This window comes from Caloenas nicobarica, chromosome 2 (genome assembly GCF_036013445.1).
Source record: "Caloenas nicobarica isolate bCalNic1 chromosome 2, bCalNic1.hap1, whole genome shotgun sequence".
NCBI classification, from domain to species: Eukaryota; Metazoa; Chordata; class Aves; order Columbiformes; family Columbidae; genus Caloenas; species Caloenas nicobarica.
In genome coordinates, this window is record NC_088246.1 from 127,089,781 (window position 1) to 127,109,608 (window position 19,828).

At 40.7% G+C, this 19,828-nt stretch overlaps 1 long non-coding RNA gene across 4 annotated transcripts; it reads left to right on the forward strand.

Annotated features, from left to right (window-relative positions):
* The first annotated feature begins 120 nt into the window (after positions 1-120).
* Positions 121-18,205, forward strand: LOC135985982 (uncharacterized). 4 transcript variants are annotated; one of them, XR_010605827.1, is made up of 5 exons: positions 121-210; positions 7,809-7,889; positions 10,162-10,232; positions 12,481-12,613; positions 17,131-18,205. It is a non-coding gene; the product is annotated as an uncharacterized LOC135985982 (long non-coding RNA). The 4 variants fall into 4 exon arrangements; XR_010605829.1 differs by lacking the exon at positions 121-210 and adding an exon at positions 289-411; XR_010605828.1 differs by lacking the exon at positions 121-210 and adding an exon at positions 4,829-5,288.
* The last annotated feature ends 1,623 nt before the right edge of the window (positions 18,206-19,828 follow it).

The window sequence follows — 19,828 nt, forward strand, 5'->3', positions numbered from 1 at the left end:
GAGCGCACCGCGGCCCGTCCCGCCCGCCAGCCAGCCAGCCAATCGCGGGGCGTCCACGGGAACGAGGCGGGCGCTTCTCGGCTCCGATTGGCGGCGGGGCGAGGAGGGCGGGGCGGCGGCGGCTCGCCGGGCGCGCGTGTCCGAGGCGCTCCCCGCCGCCGGCGCCTTTGAACGTGGCAACGCGGGAGCGAGCGGCGGCTTCTCGCGAGGGTTTGGCCGCGGGGACGGGCCGGGCGGGCGCGCGCGCCGGGAGGGGGCGGTGACAGCGACAGCGGCGCCGCTGAGGGGACGTGTCGTGGCGGGCGGTGGGGGCCCCTCGGCTGCGGCTGCAGCGGGAGAGACCCGCCTCCTTTCTTCCCCTGCTCACAGGGGAACGGGCGCGGGCCCTGAGCGGGAGAGAGGGGAGCGGAGGTGGGCAAGGCGGCGGCTGCCGGTGGGGGGTTGTGTGACTCCGGGGTTCTTCCGGCTCGGCGAGGAAGACGAGAGCGGGAAGCGGGGCGGGTGCCGGGGCGTCCGTGTGCTCAGGCTGGCTGGGCCACCCTCCCGTCCGCGCTCCGTGCCCGGCCAGCGTCCGACCCGGCGGCCGCGGAGGAGCTGCCGGTGATGCCGGTGGGCGAGGCCGGGCCCCCGGGGCGCCCCGCGGGGCAGGGGCCTCCCCGCCGCCCGCACCGCGCCCGGGGTGGAAAGCTCGGAAAGTAAAGCTGCCGGAGCGGAGGTTGGGTGTTTCCACGGAGACGCTGCCTAAAGCATCCTGTCCTGTGGCTCAGGCCTTCTTCCGCTGCCTCGAAACCTCATCCAATTAAATGCGCAAATTATGGGAAATAGCTCGTTTAGCCTTTCGGAGAACGCCTTTTCAACCAACACGGTGAAAGAGTTTGAAGTAGATTACATGGATGGATGAATTTTCAAAACAAGTTTTGAGGCTTTAAGGATACTTAAAATAGCTTGTGATAAATAAGCCTCTTTTTCACAGGAATTCAGGATGGCTCTTGTTGCTCAATGATTTGGATTGAGACTTACTTAAGTAGCAGTTTGGCATAACGGTTAACCTCTGAAACCAAAAAGCAAAACCCACCTTTGAGTTCTGACCATAAATACGGCGTTTCGGGTCAAAATAAACAATTTTGGAAATTAGAGCCTTTACAAATGGATGTATGGGGAGAGAAGGCTTTTCACCAAACAAAGGTTGGCACTGTGTTTTCAACCAAGTAATGCTATGAAGCTAACTAGAAATAATTTACTGAAGAGCATTAATGCTAATTTTGAATGAGATTTGAATTTAAGTGCTTAGTCAAGTAACAGGATGGCAGTGTGGGTACTTGAGCTAGTAGAAATACAAACAACAAGTTTTGTGAACATCAAAACTAATGAAGCCTATTTCTTGGTGTCTCTTATTTTAATTAATTGGTATCTGATACAGCTGAGTATCTGAACTTTTCACTTGGTTATGCCACTCTACCAAAGTCTTATTTTCACACAATGTGTAAGTACTTAATATTTTTTAGATGTTCTCCCTTTTTCTAGTGAGGTTGAAACTGCCAAACAAGTTCAAAAGCTGCTAGGGATGTGCAGACATGCTCATGACCATATGCAATTTATCAGAGAAAAGCTTACTGGATGAATTATTAACATTTCAGCGAATTTGAATGTACCGTGTAAGGAACAAATTGTCCTAAAGAAAGCAAGAAAAAGTGTATAATCTGTAATGGGCATTACTGCAAATATAATAATTAGAAGAAAATAACTGCCTATGCGACTATATTCTTGCGAGTAATAATTACTGTCAGGTAAGACAACAGCGTTTTGTGGATAACGTGGGATGCAGTTTCCTGAAGCTATACTATGGGAAGTGGCAGTTTGATTAAGAAAAGAGGTAGTAAGAACATTGAAGCAACTGGGTGAGCAGTGATACTTAGAATGATATTGGCGATGATCTACTGTGAATAAAATTTTTGACGGTAAATGTATTGTAAAATTCCTTACTTCTGTTTGCATTGGCACACAGCTGCCAGCATTTAATGTTTGGTATATCTAGTACCTGCTTGTATGCTCTTCTGTCCAAGAAGACTCTCTTGCAAGATTAAAATATACACACAGAGGTGCAAATGCTCACAGCAGTATTGTGTCTTTGCGCTGATCACTAGCCTTCTGCATGATCTTGTTATTCAGAGGTTTCTGTTGATCTCCTGTAGCATCAGAGAGACCTTTTCCTCCTAGTCCACAGATAAATCCAAACTGAAGAAGAATGTTGGATAACAGGGGCCGTTGTCTTCTAGTGATTAATCTTTTTCTTATGTTCCTGCCTGATATCTCTGATCATGTACTTAAAATCTGATCATTACATGTTATTTTGGACTAAGCAGTTTTTCAGATAAACTTAGCAGAAAGCAATAGGCCTGGTTTTCCTACTGAGATCACCTAAAGACAATTCAGGTACAGCCTGTGTGATCCATGTTGTGCGATAGAAGCAGCTTTGGTCAGCTTGGTGTGACTTACTCTAGAGACAGTAAAGCTTAATTTGATTTAAGTTTGTCAGGGTGACTGTTGCAGCAAATGATATGACAATCCCCTCTGATCTGAAATGTAATGAAAATTGAAGGAAATTTTTAAAATGTCATTTGGGGAAAATGATGGAGAGAAAAGCAAATAATGTGGGTATGTGAGTGTACATGGGAATGGCTTATCATTTTTTAATCTACTCAGTTGTTTTAGAGCTAAATGTTTGGTACATTGCAGGATGTGCAGTAATCCACAAGAAGATAAATATCATAGTTTTTGTTTGTAGGAGGAAAAGAAACAGGGCAGAAAAAGAATCTAGCAATGAGAAAGGAGCAAGTTTGTAAGGCAAAGGCAAAGAAGTAAATCCAGAAAAATCAGAAGGAATAAAAATCAGAAGTTATGCAACAGAAGCAAGAGGTATGAGACAGAGCCCACAGCAGTCAGTCAGAGTCTTTCCACTTGGATCAGGCTTATTTAAAACAGAAAATAAAAAATCCTCCCTCTTGGCAAGAGTCACATTTGCCCCCACTCCAAACTATTCTGACTGCTTGTTTAGACTACAGCTAAACTAAATTTAAATTATGCTGCATATCATAAATCATTGTATTAGAAGAATGTCACCGATTAATGAGCCCCACTTGGACAATAAATGCATGTTTTTACTGTGCATTTTGTTTCCATAAATAGGTTTGCTTTAATGCAGTCACAGCTATTGCACTGGCCTGATTCATTCAGTAACACAGTGACTCTGCTATTTGACAGAAAGAAACACGTCCAAGGTGATAAGCAAAACCAGCAGTGAAATAATTAGAGAAGAAGGGGATACAGTCTCTAGACTCCTGAATTCTAAAAGAACTGTAAATATATGACCTGTATGTAGCAGGGAGAAGAGATGCTGAGTAAAAGAGGCATTATTAATATGAAAGAATGAGTGACACCTACTTAAAGCAACCGTTAATATAGCCCTATATTTTTCACTTCCTATGTCATAGCTGAATAAGCCATTTTAAATCTCCTTTCACCTGTGCCAAATTCAGTGCTATGGTTTTCTGAGTTTAAGCTGTGTGTTCTATTGACAAATTTATTTCCAGTTTTTTTTAATCTGAATTTGTCATAAAGCCATCTGTCATGCTGCTAATAGGCCCTGATATTGCTTGTATGAAAAAGTATAAAGAATAACTGAAGCCTTAGAGGGCTCAACTTTATTCTGTTGGTGTTTCTGAGCTTTGTTATTCATATATTCATTGTTCTAACTGAATTACAGCTGTCCATTAGGTTATGTACATTTCTCATAAATAAGTGAGTTTCAGTTCATTATTAAGGTAAAGTTCATTCTCCAACTGGAGGAGACAAGTATTTTTGTCACTTAGTACATTGCAATGAGAAGAGGTAGGGAATTATCAGGATATGTTAGAAAATAATACGTTAAAATCTCTCTGAGATAATCTGAAGATTTTCAATAGAAAACATTTGCATTTAGAATGTTAAGGTTTTTGATTATCCAGATTATATTTCAGGCATGGTGAGTGAACTAAGCACCTTGCTAGCCAGTCAGAAAAGATGTTTCCACCAGCAGACTTTGTGTTCAAAAATGTGCCAGGGGTGAGCTTAGGGCAAAGAGAGTGATGAGCAGGTTTTGCTGTTTGTTTTCCGGATTATCAAGTTGACACTTGAACTGCTGATCAGCTTTCTGCTTTCTAAGGGGGTTACAGGCAGCACAGAGAATCAACATCCAGCTATTTCCATTTGTCACACAAAATTCACTAACCACTTAAGGAAAAAGAGATTGGATGTTTTTTGGAGAAAGAGGGAGAAAAGAGAAGGTAAAGAGTGTCTCAGTTATCCAAACCTAAACAACCACGTCGACTGTGGTGGTGTTCCACTTACAGCTCGTTGAATCTGCAGCAAAGAAAAGTATACCTGAGTTGGTTACTCTTAAGAAGGAATTCTCTCTATTTATTTATTTTAACAATACTTTTATGGCAGTAGACACCTGTTATTAGATTTGTGCATTCTTGTATAAACTTAGAACATTTTCTAAATACTAGGTGATAGTGACAAATGGAAAGCAGCTGTTTGTTGGAGAGGCATTCAGAAGGATGCAATTATCTGGAATATAAGGGACAAAAAGAACTTGAGCCAGGTGACTCATGTCTAGTTCAGGTAAAGCTAAAGTTGAAGAGAAGTTAGGTATAAAATTGCAGAGGTAAAATGTAGGCTATCTATTATAAAGTCCAGGTCAAAAGCTTGTTCTTGCTCTCAGTTGATTTGTGTCGACCTCCCCAATGAGTAACTCAAATAGCATTTGGCCTTTGGATCAGTAGCATGGCCCAGTAGTCTGGAATTTGTTACAGCATTGCTTGGATTCTGCAGGTCTTACTGCAGATTTTGCCAGGTCTGATTTGGCTAAATTGATCCCTGTGAGTGTAATTACAGCTGAGAAGGTAGCAAATTTCTCAGAGCAAGATTTTGCATCTGGTGATTTTGCATAAATTGTGAAGATTATTTAGAATTTAAGTGAGGCCTTTTGTCATGTCACTATGCACCAGCACAGAAATGTTTAGATTTGTGTCCTGCAGCACGAGAGGCACAGAAGTGAAAAGTAAACATTTCTCCACGCACCTGTAACAGTTACTTGTAATGTTTATTCTTGGAAGAACAATCAGAAACTAGCCTTGAAAGATCTTAAAACTGGAAGTCATACCCTCCAGATGGATTGAGAGCAACTGATGAAGCTCAAATAGTGCAAAACACAGATTGGCTACAGAGAAAGACTACAACAGACCAAGGTCAGTATTATTTCAATTTTCTTGGATAGAAATAAAATCTTCAGTAGAGTGGCAGCAAGAACATGAGGCTTAGCCATACCCAGCACATGCCATCATACCTGCTACTGAAATTAGTAAGACAAGAAGGAGAAGGTACTTTCCTGTCAGTGTACTGCGTGCTCTTTTCCAAAGATTTGATTTTTTTAGCAAAAGGAGGAAAAACATCAAAATGATCTCTAGCCGACAATTGCATTTGCTAGAACTGATGTACAGGCTGCAGAAAAAGTAGTGATATTAAATGAGCTCTCTGAATTGCAAAAAATATTGATCAGAAGTTCTAGAGTTTTGTTTGTTTGAAAAAGAAAAACGTGTGTTGATCATGAATTGGGATGTTCTTAAGTTTGGAGAATGTGCAGATATGTACAGAAATAGCAATGTGCTTAATAGGTTGTCCTTTACTGTGACTTAGCAGCTTTCCAGAATCAGCCTGGAATATTCTCGTCAATTCAGCCTGCTTACTGTGAATGCCACATCTGAGTAAGCCCTGTTTAGCCTTCACACTTTCTAATATAATAATTTTGTGAATTTTCCACATTAGAAAACAAATTGTCCAAGGAGTAGCAGAATACGTGATGCCTGAATTCCTGGAGATTTATTTCCTTTGTCTCCCAAAAGTCTCTCTCACGTCTGCTTTAACACCCTCCCACTTTCCACTGAATATTGTGATCAACCCCATGGGATGTTCAGATCACATGTACTGTCCGGGTAACGCAGAGCGGTGAGGCTGGCGTGTTCTGGCATGGCTGGCCAGCACGTGCTTGCTGATTAGTCATCCTGTTGGCAAATTAAACCGAGTCCTCTCTTGATGAACTTTGTATCTTCAGTTAGAAATAATTACCTCTCAGGTTTGTTTAACATATGAAATGTACTGCAGCCTTCAGAGGCTTTTACATACTCAGTCATTCTAGAAATAAAATAGAGAAGCTTCATCTAGCTGTATTCAAAATAACTGAAAAACTGAAAACACCTGCAGGAAATTGGTGAACAATAGCTTGTATTGTTAAAGAAAAAAAAGAACCACCACCAACACCCCAGCAACTATAATTGCTAGAGCTTTCCCTGTACATGGTGTTTTCAGTACGGAGCATTTGCTCAGGGATCCCTTGCAGCCAATTTCAGATTGACTGTAGTATAGGGGCAAGGCAGCAAATAAGATGAGTAGTATTCTCTTCAAAATTAGAAATTCTGGTAATCAGAACTGATCAGATAGCCAGAACTTACTCATGCCTGTGAGTCTGCAAGTTGTTCTGGGGGTATATCCTGCAACACAAGCTTGCACACCTGAAACTTTTTCCTCAACGTTTTCTGGAGGCTACTTCTGCCAAGGATAAACACACAGACACACACACAAAGAGATGTGACTTCTTAGTATATAGACAGATTTTTACATTTATCAGTCAGTGCTAGCATTTGCAGGACCTCACCAGCCCCTTCATTTTACAAGGTGAAATAATGTAACTTAAGGTTGCTCTTTTCATGAAGCAAACTTTAGTTCCATTTCTCTCTAAGCCTATTTCACTTTCAGTGATACATGTAGCAGCAGGAGAAATGCAGCTTAATCACAGGATCTTGGCATGTTCACTACCCTTTATCCATTTGCAAGTGAATTTCAGAGTTGAAACGTGCTGTGGTTTTTTCATTGATCTTTGGAGCCTGATGATGTGAGTGGGACATGGACAGGCCTGAGTGGAGTTCCTAGAATCATAGAATGGGCTAGATTGGAAAGGACCTTAGTGATCGTTGAGTTCCAATCCCCCTGCCATACTTGGGATTGCCCCAACCCATGTGCAGGACCTTGCACTTGGCCTTGTTGAATTCCATGAGGTTCACATGGGGCTACCTATCAAGCCTGTCAAGGTCCCTCTGGATGGTATCCCTTCCCTTCAGCTTGTTGACTGCAGCGCACAGCTTGGTGTCGTCAGCAAATTTGCTGAGGGCTTGTGTAATCAATCCCATTGTCCATGTTGTCGGCAAAGATGTTAAACAGCACAGGTCTTAATACCAATCCAGTGTGTGGATCAAATCCATTAAATCTGCTGTCAAATCCATGTCTCTTCAATTTAGGACAAGGATGTCATGTGGGACAGTATCAAATGCTTTGCACAAGTCCAGGTAGATGACATCAGTTGCTCTTCCCTTATCCACCAATGCTGTAATGTCATCGTATAAGGCAACCAAGTTTTTCAAGCATGATTTGCCTTTAGCGAAGCAAGGTTGGCTGTCACCAATCACCTCTTTATTTTCTGTATGCCCTAGCATAGTTTCCAGGAGGATCTGCTCTGTGATCTTGCTGGGCACAGAGATGAGACTGACTGGCCTGTAGTTCCCTGAGTCTTCCCTTTTCCCCTTTTAAAAATTGGCCTAAAACTCACTGTATTTCATTACTTCTTTGAGGCAGATAATGAACTGCATGTTTTTCATCTGCCTAGCTTTTAGTGCAGGACTGTAAATAGTGTATTTGAATACTTCTTTTTTTTTCAGTTGTGGATTTTTAAAGTGTTCTGCAACAAGCATTTTCTGCCAGCTGTATGTTTCCATGACCTCTGCTCAGATTTCCCACAGGTAAGTCTTTCCCTCCTGCTGGAGCAGAACGCTTTCAAGAGTTGTTCGTTTTACCATTTGTTTAAATAAAATGTAGGGTTTTGTTTTGTTTGTTTGTGTTTTGATTTTTTTTGTGGCTTTGTTTGTTTTAATTATTATGTGTATTTCACTGTAATAGTTTCAGAAATTTCTATTTAAAAAATTATACTGGACTGATAAGATTTATACTTGGTTGCACTTATAAGTAAAACCCAATTTCTTGCGAAACGCTTCACATTGAAAGAGCAATTGCTTCATTTATTTGAAGCAGCTTGGCATGCTAACTCTTGTTTAGGTGCAGCCTAACTTAAGAAAACACTTGGCTGTACTGAACATTCAGTGCAGCGATATTTACACTTACTATATTATTAATCTTGCCATCCCTTAGTGAGGGGAGGGGAATATGTATTTGGTAGTCAAAAGAGTAAAGTCTGTGACATAGAAATGTATGATTTCTTTTGCTTGATGTGACACAGCAAAAGCAAGTGGAGCAGGCATAATTTTTTCCAGGGAAAAAGAAGTCTTTTACGTATCTGTTATTCTCTAATAGTGTGTTTATTGCTCCTCTTGAAGTCTGCAAACAAACTGGAAGGAATGCCTTTGACTAAATATATGTAATTAATATTTGTTATGATGAAATATGTAAATATAAAATATTATGGGTGTGTGTATTAAGCAGTCTGAACTGGGCAGGAATAAAGGCTACGTCCAAAAGCTGACTGAGGTGGGGTGTGGGAGCAAGAGGTGTTTGTTTGGAATGGAATGGGAACAGGAAGGCAGGGTACACGTGTTTGTTAAGAGCGTGTTTGCAGAGGGTATTTGTGGGGTGTTGAGTTGCCAGATGCCAGTTCCGTCCGGCAGGTATAAGCAAGTGCCTTCCTCTGGGGAGCAGGTAGTAATCGCCTTATAATTTGAGTATCCTGTAGGGGTGGTGGTAGTGTGCCCTGTAGATTGTGAGGAGAGACTTTCTTTGCAGTGGAAGTGCGCCATCATCCTGATGAAAAGTTTGCTGTTATGTGGATAAAGAAAATCAGTTGTATTGAAGGGTTGTCATTCACTCTTAATAATTCATATGACTGTGAACTTTAAGTTTGCTCCTTTTTTCATCCAATTAGTTGAGCTGATCAAGTTTAAGACTAAATCCAGGAAGACTGATGCTTAAAATAGCAAGTTAAGAAATAAATGAGAAGGACTTCAAGCAAAAGCTACCAACATTACACGTGCTAAAGTTACTGCATTTTTGAGGGCCTTCAGCTTCCCTTCCCTTGTTTTTTTGTGGAATGGAGGCAGGGTGCCAAGTTCTGTTCATTATACACTCAAGAACAGAAGACTGGCATTCAGAGCGTGAGCCAGTCCCAGCTCCACAAGCTGACAGATGCCTGTCATTTGTCTGATATCTGACTTTCCAGATCAGGATTAAAGTTATTGTTCCTCATCAATTAAGATGCTGACTTCATTTGTCCATATGTTAAATTTTATAATAAGCACTGGCGTAATTCTTCCATGCTCCCCTTTCTTCTTCACATTCCATCTTAAAACTCTTTCACCCACAAAAAAAAAAACAACACACACACACACACACACACAAAAAATTCAGCCCATGGTGAGGACTGGTGTGCTGTAGTTAACAGGGTGGTTCTGTTTTCTGGTAGTCCTTGACCGTCTATATTTGGTCCCTTATGCCACCTTACAGTATGAGTGGAGGGGAGCCTGTCTCTTATTGTGATTGTTTTGTTCCTGTTGTTCTTGGCTGCTATAGAAATATGAGTGGAGTAGCACCCGCAACAGAATCTGGCCTATGTTGTTGCTTCTCTGTTTCCTGCATGAAATTTATAAGCATAGTTCCTGTAATGATTCCAAGATAGTAGCGAGTGGCATGTAGAGCTGGATCATACCAACTGTAACTTCCTTGGTTTCAGTAAAACCTCACTGATTGATTTCTGTAAAGTCTCGGGCCATAGGGTTTTAGCTCTCAATTACGTTAGCTGTTTTGGAATGTACTCTCCTGTGAAGTCTAAGAAAAAAACTACCATTAAATCTTCCTTTAGGGTAAAGAATTACAATTCTAATGCTTTTTTCCTCAAAGTTCTTACCATGAGTTTCTCTAATGCAAACTCAAACTCATTTGTTAGTGGTAAAATTTCCACTGACTTCCATTTGCAAAGTTGTTCTTTATATTTCTGATGTTATCAGGTCATTACTTTCTTTGTAAATTAGCTGTTTTACAAATTGTGCCATTATGTTTTGCCAACAGGTGGAAGGTGATATTGTGAAGGTCCAATTACACTGTGCTGTGAGACTTAAATGCAGATGTACAGGAAGATGGTAATATGAACCTACAACACCTATCACAACACATTAACTGAACTAGTCAAGTGCTAAGCCCAATGTTGAAAAGAAGATATCTTATTTCAAGAACCTGTTTGCTTTACTCATGACTGGGTACTAAAATGGCATGAATCTTAATTTAGAAAAACAGCCTGTGAACCTTTTTCATGCTGGTACATTTGAAACAAAATATGTTATTAATGGGAAGGTACTTGGACTTTGGGATGGAGTTGAGAAGGATGCAGGGAATGAATAGGCAAGGAAAAGCGGTAAGAATAGAGTTGGGGAATTTTATGTGCTTACACGGTGAATGTGATCCAAACAAAGTTTCGTGTGTTCAAGCCCATATCAAGCCCAAAAATACATTACTAAATGTATTTATTTTTAATTACATTTTTACAAAATCTAAGGCTAAGTTGCAATGTGGCCATTCTGTGGAAGTTACCAGAAGAATACAAGATAGCAGAAAGTTCCTAACTCCAAGAACTTGCTCTGCATGGGGAGGGCAGGCAGTAAGAACTAAGAAAAGCAGACCATACTCCCACCCAAGATTAATGTGATGCTGGCAAACACAGTCTGCCCAACAGAATCTCAGGAGAGAGTTGGCTGTTATTTTTAGGAAGAAAATACTGAAATGTTAAAGGAAGTGTGGAAGCCAAAGAAATGGCATTTGATGAGTTCACATGCAGTGAGGCTGAGGAGGAACTTAGATTGATGGCACTGTGCTTAGTTAATCCAAACAAAAGTGCTAATGAGCATTTAATATTCCATTAGACAAATAGTCCCGTCAGGCCCATCAGTGACCTGGCTGGAGGGTGTTGCCATGACAAAAAGGTAAAACAGGTACTTGTCTGCCTGCTCCAGAAGTCCGTGGTGTTTCTTATCATAACTTCATGTCACAAATTAGAGCAGCCTAGAGGTGGTGGGACAGCCCTACAAGCAGACCTGAGTCCATGTTTTGCATCCCTCTTGATGCAGGTCCTCCACTTGTAGTATCCAAGTATAGACCAGCTAAGGCTGTTTGTCTTCTCCGCAGTAGGCTGCCATTCCCACTTGGGTTACTGAAGAGCAGAAGAGGATAGAGCAGCATAACTGTAACGCAGTGACAGAAGTAGGCTGAACAACCCCATCAGGGAAGGTGTAGGGTCTCGGTCTCTGTGAAAGCAGCTAAGGCTCTGAAGTTTTATTTCTGTGAGAGGCGAAATGATGTTTGCATCTCTACCTGGAAGGACATTCCATCCTTGCCTCATAGGGGAAGACTGCACAGAGGTCAAGTCAAACCAAAAAACTCCTTTGCATGCTTGGAGTGTCTTTCTTGAGATAGGTCTGCCCATTTTTAGCTTTGTTTCATCCCAGGATCCTGTGGTGAAGGAGGGGTATCTTAATACATAGCAGACTTTGCCTTCAGTGATCAAATGCTTTATGATTCCCAGTAGTTTGAAAGTGAATCTCTCTGCTGCCACCTTCACATCTTTCAATGCAGCCCACTCCAGGCTCTCACTTTAGTCCTCCCCTGCTCTCTTGCCTGAGTTTTATCAATTTTTTCTCTTATTACAGAATGCAGTTACTCTTCTGCTAAATATGCAGAGAAAAGCTGGCTGGTACAGTTTAAATGAATCAGCCTGTTTGACACTTAACCTGCCTGGCTGACACTGAGCTGGCACAGGTTAATTGTCAAAAAAGCTGGTACATTTAAACTGTATCAACCACCTTTTATTTGCCTTTTCAGCAGATGTGAGCTTTCCTTTGTACACCTGTTGTTACTGATAAGGAACCATTTCCAGTGGGTTTTAGTTCTGTTATATGAGTAGCACTGTACCTGTTGGGAGGAATCTGGGAGTGTGCCTCTTCAGTTCTGCTCCTCCCTATTTTAATGTTTCCTTGACTGTAAGAATGATCTTCTTTCACTACCAAAATTGATTTGCCTGTTAGTTGTGATCACTTTCTGTTTCCAAAACAGGGCGTGTGTTTATTACAGGTTCTCTTTGTAATATGGTTTAAATACCCTATTGAGGAAAAAGGAAAAGGAGGGAAAACTTGTCACTGATATGTCTGTTTGTTGTCAGTAGTGCACAACATTGTTCAGAGCATAGTCTTAAAAAAATATTGTCCTTTCTTTCTCTGGCTGTCTACAGCTATTTTGTTCACATAATTCAAAAAGCTGCATATATATTTTTTTGTATTAAAGTCTTTCTATAAATAGACTATGGATAAAGATATTCTCATACATTCTCATACTTCACAGGTTTTTAAACTGATGGGAAAGTATTCATTTTGACCTACAGATAAATACATATCCCAAGGTGTGCCTGGGAATGTTTCCCATCCCATGCTGGCATATACTGCCAAAGGAGGAACTTGACTTAAGGCATCATGAGGTAAGAAGAGAAAGTGGTAGGTGAAGTATTTTCATTGTTTTTTTCTTCGCCCTACCAAGATCTGTAAAATATCTGAGCATCCTGGACTGATTGCAAAGCTGGGTTGCTGCTCAGCCTCATGACTGTGAATAGCTGGATTTTTAGTGGGCGTTGTCAGTGGCAATAGGGAATTTACAGGGAGTAGGAGCGTTTGTTTACTTTATGTTGTTGCTGCATTATCTGATTTGGTCTGATGAGTATTTATTACCTTGTTTATGCATTATGGGTAGCTTTTAAAAGATTATAAATGATACCTACAGCTTTGAAGGGTAGCTTTTAAATCATATTATCTATTAAGTAAAATCCAATTAAGTTATGTAAGTTATGTAAGTTACATACACACAAGTTATAATCAAGAAAGTCTTTCATCTTTTTATATTAATATATTTGAATAGCTTTATGATGCTGAGATCAATTGCTTGAGTGTAAAGCTATGCATTTTTATTTTGTGTAATGTACTCATTTAGAGTGTCTGGACCATGAAAATAAATTGGAAGCAAATATTTAATGTAAATGAAATGACCTTGGAAGGCATCTGCATATTGAAGTGTATAATAGGACTATTTTCTTTTACACCAAAGTAGCATATAATAGTAAAAAGGTAAGAGAATAGGATTTGCTATACAGAATCAGTTCTGTTGTGTAGCTAATCTAGAAATGCTGATAAACTTCTACTCAAGGAAAAGGTTAAAAAACAAGACTCAAGATCTGTGATACATGAAGCCAGCTGCTCAGGACTGTGAGTGAGGAACATTCCTTTCCAATCTTTGTAGGTGATCAGGTTGTGCCCTGACGTGGGACCCTGGGGTGCTCATATTACCTTAAGCTGGCTCAGCAAGTCACTGTTCTTGAGTTGCCAACTAACGATCCAGCCCCTTAAAAAATTCTTGCAATTCATATGTGGAAAACTCATGTTGTAGGAAATGTAATGTTACTAATCTAAATCCCTCTGTTAAATTGTGTGTCCTTTAGTTTGAAAGATGATTCATTGCTTCTAATTCCACAAAACAGCAGTCTGTTTTCATTAGGAACTTAATAATTTTCTGGAAATGTAACTTTTTTTTCCCCAGACTGAGAGATTGTACTGTTCATTATTTTTTACTGTAGGAAAATCTTGGTATTCCACTGGCTTTATTTTTGGTCTTTGTTCCTGTTGAACATTTACTTATGTTAAACTGAAATAATGGAGAGAACTCTAAATGTTTTCAATAGGCTTGTATATTAATATGTTTAATCCTTCTGGACAGAAGCATCAGAGCTGGGAGAGAAGATTAGCTGTTTGGCACCGAAGGCAAAGGGGAACAATATAATTTACATAAATCGTTGTTATTTATTCCTAGTTCCACACAGTACTGTTTTCTTGCTGCTTTAGATGCTCTGTCCAGGTTAATATTTTGTACTAATGACCTGACAAATATAAATTTGGTGCTTAGTTTCAGGGTTAGAGTGTCATCCTGACTTAACAGGCAGTAGTGAACTGAGATTGGTATTTAAGTTTGACAGGATGACCTCCGAAGTTCCCTTCTAGCCAAAATTTTTGTGTCATTTTTGAGTGAAGGATACAGATTTTGGTTCAAGAAACCATGCAAGCCTCTCTGAATAAACAAGAACAACCCAATGGTCTAGTCTAGCATTCTTGTTCCGAATCCTTCATCTAGAGGACAGAAGTTGTGGTCTGTGGGTCTGGAGGATCCGTTTTGCACAGTGGGATCCTATGGGCTTGGACAGGCATGGGGACAGGGTGGACTAGTGGTGGTTATGGCAGCACAAAAGGGACTTTTACTGTCAGGCTCAAGAAGATTCATTGTGCTGCAGTGCAGAGAGTTAACGCTTCCTCTTACCCAAAGAGTCTGTACAAACCTGAACACCACAGACCAGGCAGCAATGGCAGAGTTAATGTCACAGAAATTAATCATGTCAGAGCACACTGGAGCAGAACTGTGTGATACATGTGTTGCTGGGCTGAAACAGGTGTGGAAAAAGAGCCAACTTGAGATAATGGATCAGTAGACCTATGGGCGCAATTCTTTTGTGGCGAAATTGTAGCTCAGTGAACCAGATAGCATTAGGAATGCTGTTACGACCATACTTCTGTTACATGGTGTGTTTTGCTCCTTTTATTGAGTGTATGGCTCATAAATATGCACATTTAAAAGTAATATTATTGTGTGCCTTCTTTCCTCACTCCTTTTTTTCCTTAACTACTACCAGTTCTCAATTTTCCAGAGGCTGGGTAAGGCAGAAACATGGTAAATGTGATTAATAGACAAGCTAACCTAACAAAATGTAATGAAAAATACAATTGGGAAAAGGAGAAAACTCATTGGCTCTAGAAAACAGAGATCCTCTAGCTGACCCAAACTGGTAGGTGTGGATAGCGAAGGTGTGGCTGTGCTGCTTTTACACCAAAGCTGGCCTGCCCAGGACACTTCAGATGACTTTGCCTCCAACAATGTGGTCGACCCACAACCTAAAGTCACCAGAGAGATTCTGAACAGCTGACTGTCAAGCAAATGTGTGGGTCCATGCTCACAAAGATTCTCAGGGTATGTGAGTAAAGAAAAGGTGAACAGGGAGATGATTTAGCTTCTCAAATCCAGAAGAACAACTTTGAGAGGGGACTCCAGTCTTTTTTCCTTTAGAAGAGAACCTCTAGCAGATTGCACCTCATCTTTATTGTTCTAGCACTTGTATGAACAGTATTTATGTGCTGTATGTTTTGTTCACCCAAGTATCTTGTTTGTATTTTTAATTGCTGTTGTGTGACTGGGATAGATGAAGGAATTTCTGGGAAAAAGTTTTATAATCTGTCCTGATAATGATGGGCACAGACTTTCACTGAGCTTCTGGTATGTCTTGTGTTTCTTCCCCTTGAAGGTACAAGGCAGATCATTGTGTAAGATGTGCCACAGTATTGTTATAGAGAAGATGCAATCCCAACAGGATTGGGATAGGAGAGACTTTCTTAAGTCTTGTGTGACCGTAGCACTTATATAAGCAAAGAGTCGTTCCAGGGAGACGGTTATTGCAGCAACATGGAGATTTGGGGCTGCTCAGACCTGTAAAAGCAGCCCGTAGGCAACACTCAGAAGGCTGTTGTAAATGAGAACAGTTCCTAGCTGACTGTGTAACTAAGCGCCAAAGAGTGATCTCTCTCTTTGTGCCAGAATAAAGCAGATATGGATTTAGATCACACAAAGGAATTTGAAAAATCTATAAAAGACACTCATCATAGAAGACCTCTACAGTAATACCTGCACATATCCCTGCACACAGGCATTAAATTTAAAATGTCCCATCTTTTTTGAGAGACTATACTTCAGTCTGGCAGTCTTTTTTGAGAGGCTATTTTGAGTACCTATACCGCCCCCCTCCAAAAACCCTCCAAAAAGACTACTGTTATGGTCACATATTTTGTACTAGTAGAAAAGTTTTAAATGGGGCTGTTGCATGCATGGGGATAAGACATCAGGTTCTTTTCTGAGGTATAAGCACATCACTATGTGATGCTTGGATTGGAGAGTCATTTTGCGCTTCCTCAGACCTTGGCTGAGATCGGGGAGGGGAACATCTGCTTGCTGAGAAGCAGCATAAAGTGCAGAGATGCAGTCTCACCTACTACATTCACAAATACAGTTCAGCATTTCACAGACTTAGCAGCTCAGTTTTGAAGACAGTGGGTGTATAAACGAGCTTAGCACAGTTCCTGAGCTAATGAGCTCTGACTCTTGCTGCTGCACAATAACCGGGGCACAGAGCTGCACTAATGCGGCTTTGTTGCTCTGTGGCCTGGAGCTGCCTCATTGCTCTTGGATTTCTGGGCAGCGACTGGTCAGCACAGCCAGAGCCCATGGGGGCCTGTCTGCACCCATCAGGGCACAGCGATTTGGGAGGCTATTTTCAGTGCCATTTGAAAGAGTCCCAGATGTGTCTGGTTGTTCTGCTCTTTAGAGCTCCTCTGGTAGCTTTTTGGACAATAAGTGGGCTGTTCTCCAGGCTTGTGATAGTTCAGTGTTTTTGGTAAAGAATGGAATGGTTTTGTTCTAGAGAAAGCTGAGTTGAAGACACCTTACTGGATTCTGAAACAGTGAAAAAAGCTGTTTTAAACTACTGGGGTTAATTTGGGGGTTGATTGGTTTGTTGTGGGTTGGTTTTGGGGTAGTTTTTTTTGGTCTTTCAACTTTATTGTCAAATGTGTGAATGTGCCATTTTGACAAGATGTCATTTTGCAGTTCATTGCTTTGGAATGCCATGTGAGAAATGTGCATTCGCATTACAAGCGGCTTTAGTGGGTAATTGGATAAGTGTAATTTAATGAGACAAACAAAATTTTAAAAATCAATGTTTATGTAATTCATCTCTCAAGAAATTACCCTTATGCTATAACATAATGTTAAGTGAGACAAAATAAAATACTGAGATGAATAAATTATCATGTACTGAATGTTCATGTTAGATATGTTCTTTCTTCTTTCCAGTTGTCACTGTTAGTAACACTTTTGCAAGAAAAGGAAATTGTGATGGGATAAATGAAGATTTAATAGAGACTTCTGTTTTGCTTCAGTCCAGATTTTGACAATGGCTTCTTTGCTAGGAGTGGCCACGTTGTCTCCCCTCTGGGACTCATAACCCCAATGTTCAGATGCCTGAATCCTGGTGTGCACAACTTGATCCACAGCAGAGAGTCCTGAGGACTTGTAAAGATGTTATGCTGATATCTTCAGGTTTCTCCTTGAGAATAATCTCTATGGTTCTCTCAAGAAACATGGAAAATGTTCTTGGACTTTCTGGGGATTACAAAAAGGAGGATGCTTGGATTCATTTTGCCTGACTTTGGTGATCTGGGCTGCTTACATTTGAAGATCAGAAAAAGAGTCTTGGCAGCAGGTTTTATCTGAGACGGTGAAGAGTGGAGCTGCCTGCCCCCTTGAACTTGCAAGGGGGAGGCTCTGGTAGAGGGATGTATTTGCCAGTCTGTGTGACCGCTTTTGGCTCTCAAAGTTAGAGGATGTCTTACATTTCTGTCTGATCCTAAGAATGTTCTGTCACTGCTGTTAATTAAACATTAACTCACCTCTTTTTCCCGAAGTAATGTTTCCAGGTTTATTTCTGTTTTGTATAATGGCAGTGCTTTTGGGCAGTGTTTTGGGATTTGTACTAGGGACTACTAAAGGGAAAAGTTTGAACCAAAAAAGCCAGCTTTCGTACCTTAGAAATGGAAACGAAGTTGTATCTATAGCAGGGTGAGAGCAGAGTGGGTTTTGCAACAGCCTCTCTAGGGACTGATAGACCACCCCACTGTAGAGGAGACTGCTGACAGTGCCAGGTTGCACCCTCTGTCATGGGGTGAAACTCTCCTTTATGTGATTACTGGTTGCAGTTCCCAAAACTAATGATGTGTAAGTTTGAGCTTAGATCTGATGTATTTAACTAAGAGCTTTAACAGACCACATGTATTCTTCATGGGCCAGGCACTGAAATCCATAAATCGCGTTTGCATTCACAGGTACATTCTCTGTCATTCTGCAATAAAAATCTATATGTGATATAAAACAGTGTTAATCTATCACGTGTTTCTTTTTCCCTCCAAGGAATTTAACATCTTATCTACTCTCAAGCATCACACTGAGACCTGAGACAGTACCCAGTGAATTACTCTATCTTTTGACTATATGGCAACAAATAAGTCCTGTTTATTCTAGCTGAGCATGCGTTTACATTTTAGGACACCTACATAGGACTACTTACATTTTTAATAAGTGTAGGATTGAAATGTTATTTATTTTGGCAAAAGAAAAGTATCTTGCTGAAGACTGTTGATCGAGAGCTTTTTTGATATATTAATATGAATGCCTTTAGGATTGGTTAAAATAAAATATTCACCTTTACTGCTGACAAAATGTGGAGCTTTAGAGAAATACATAAAAACATTATATTGCTATCAAACAGCCTCTGAAAACAAAATGGGAATTAACTGTTTTGTTTTTCACAGTCTATTTAGAAAGATGTTAAAACACTGTAATGCACCTCATATCTTTTCTCCATACAGAGTTGTTATTTGTAGTAAAGGTAGAATTATTTTTTGTTATTTTCAAAATTATGTTGCATATATCCAACACTTTTTGTGGTGTTTTCGGTTTATACTAGTTCCTTGATTTTGAAGTTTTTGAAAGTAATTATAACCATGCTGGTTTTCTGCTGTGAATACGTTCTTTGGTCTCTAAGGAAGAGAAATTAATTCAAATTTTAAAAGTTGTACATTTGCAATTATAATTCCATAAACCCACTCATTTGTTTTCTATCCAAACTATTCCAGAGTAGAGGTTAGAAAGCTTCCTGAAGTTTCTCTGAAGCAAACACTGAGTGAAGTGCTGGTGAAGCCCAGAGACTGTAACACCGTGACCATAACAGCACCGTACTGCTGGAGTCGTGTAGTGCAGCACTGCAGCATAAATTGGAAAGCAATAATTTCAGTGATAATTCTGTCAAAAATCTCTGTCCATGTCTTTCTGCCTCTCCTAAACAGGCAGCACTAAGGGAAAAGTGTTCCCAGCCCCTGCTTTTTTCAGTGTCTGTCTTCAGTGCTGTGTAGGCAGAGACCTCATTAATATGTCTTTTTGTAGTGTTGTTTGTCCTTTTCCCAGTGGTGTAAGTAACGTGCTGCTGCTTCCATGACTTTTACCAATCCTCAGTCTACGCCGAAGTTTAAAACTGCCTACAGCCTCCTCAATGGGGGGAAATTATTATGCAGTGACATAGTGAAATTAAAACTCAAGAGCACTTCTGGAATAACACCGTGTTGGGACTGCTTACTCCAGAATACAAATACATTCCCCAGTTCAGTGTTTCGTTACTTCAGAAAAGGGCACACAGAGCTGTTCTGTGCAAGCTTTTGCAAAAGGGCTTTGAATGCAGCATCTGGTTTTGGTCAAGCTTGCTGTGTGTTGCTGGTCCAAAGGGACTGTGGCTGCAGCCCTCTGGGAGGGAGCGCAGCTTTACCCTTGTTTCACAATATTTTCTTTGGATATTCGTAGCACCCAGCTGACCCTGTCATCCACTTGAGCAGGTATTCACTTGCCCCTTCTTAAAAAGAGCTTCTTGTTCTCCTAATTATTACTGGTCTATTTTGGGAAATATTACATCCTTCTTCAATTTTTTGATGGCAGCTGAAACTGT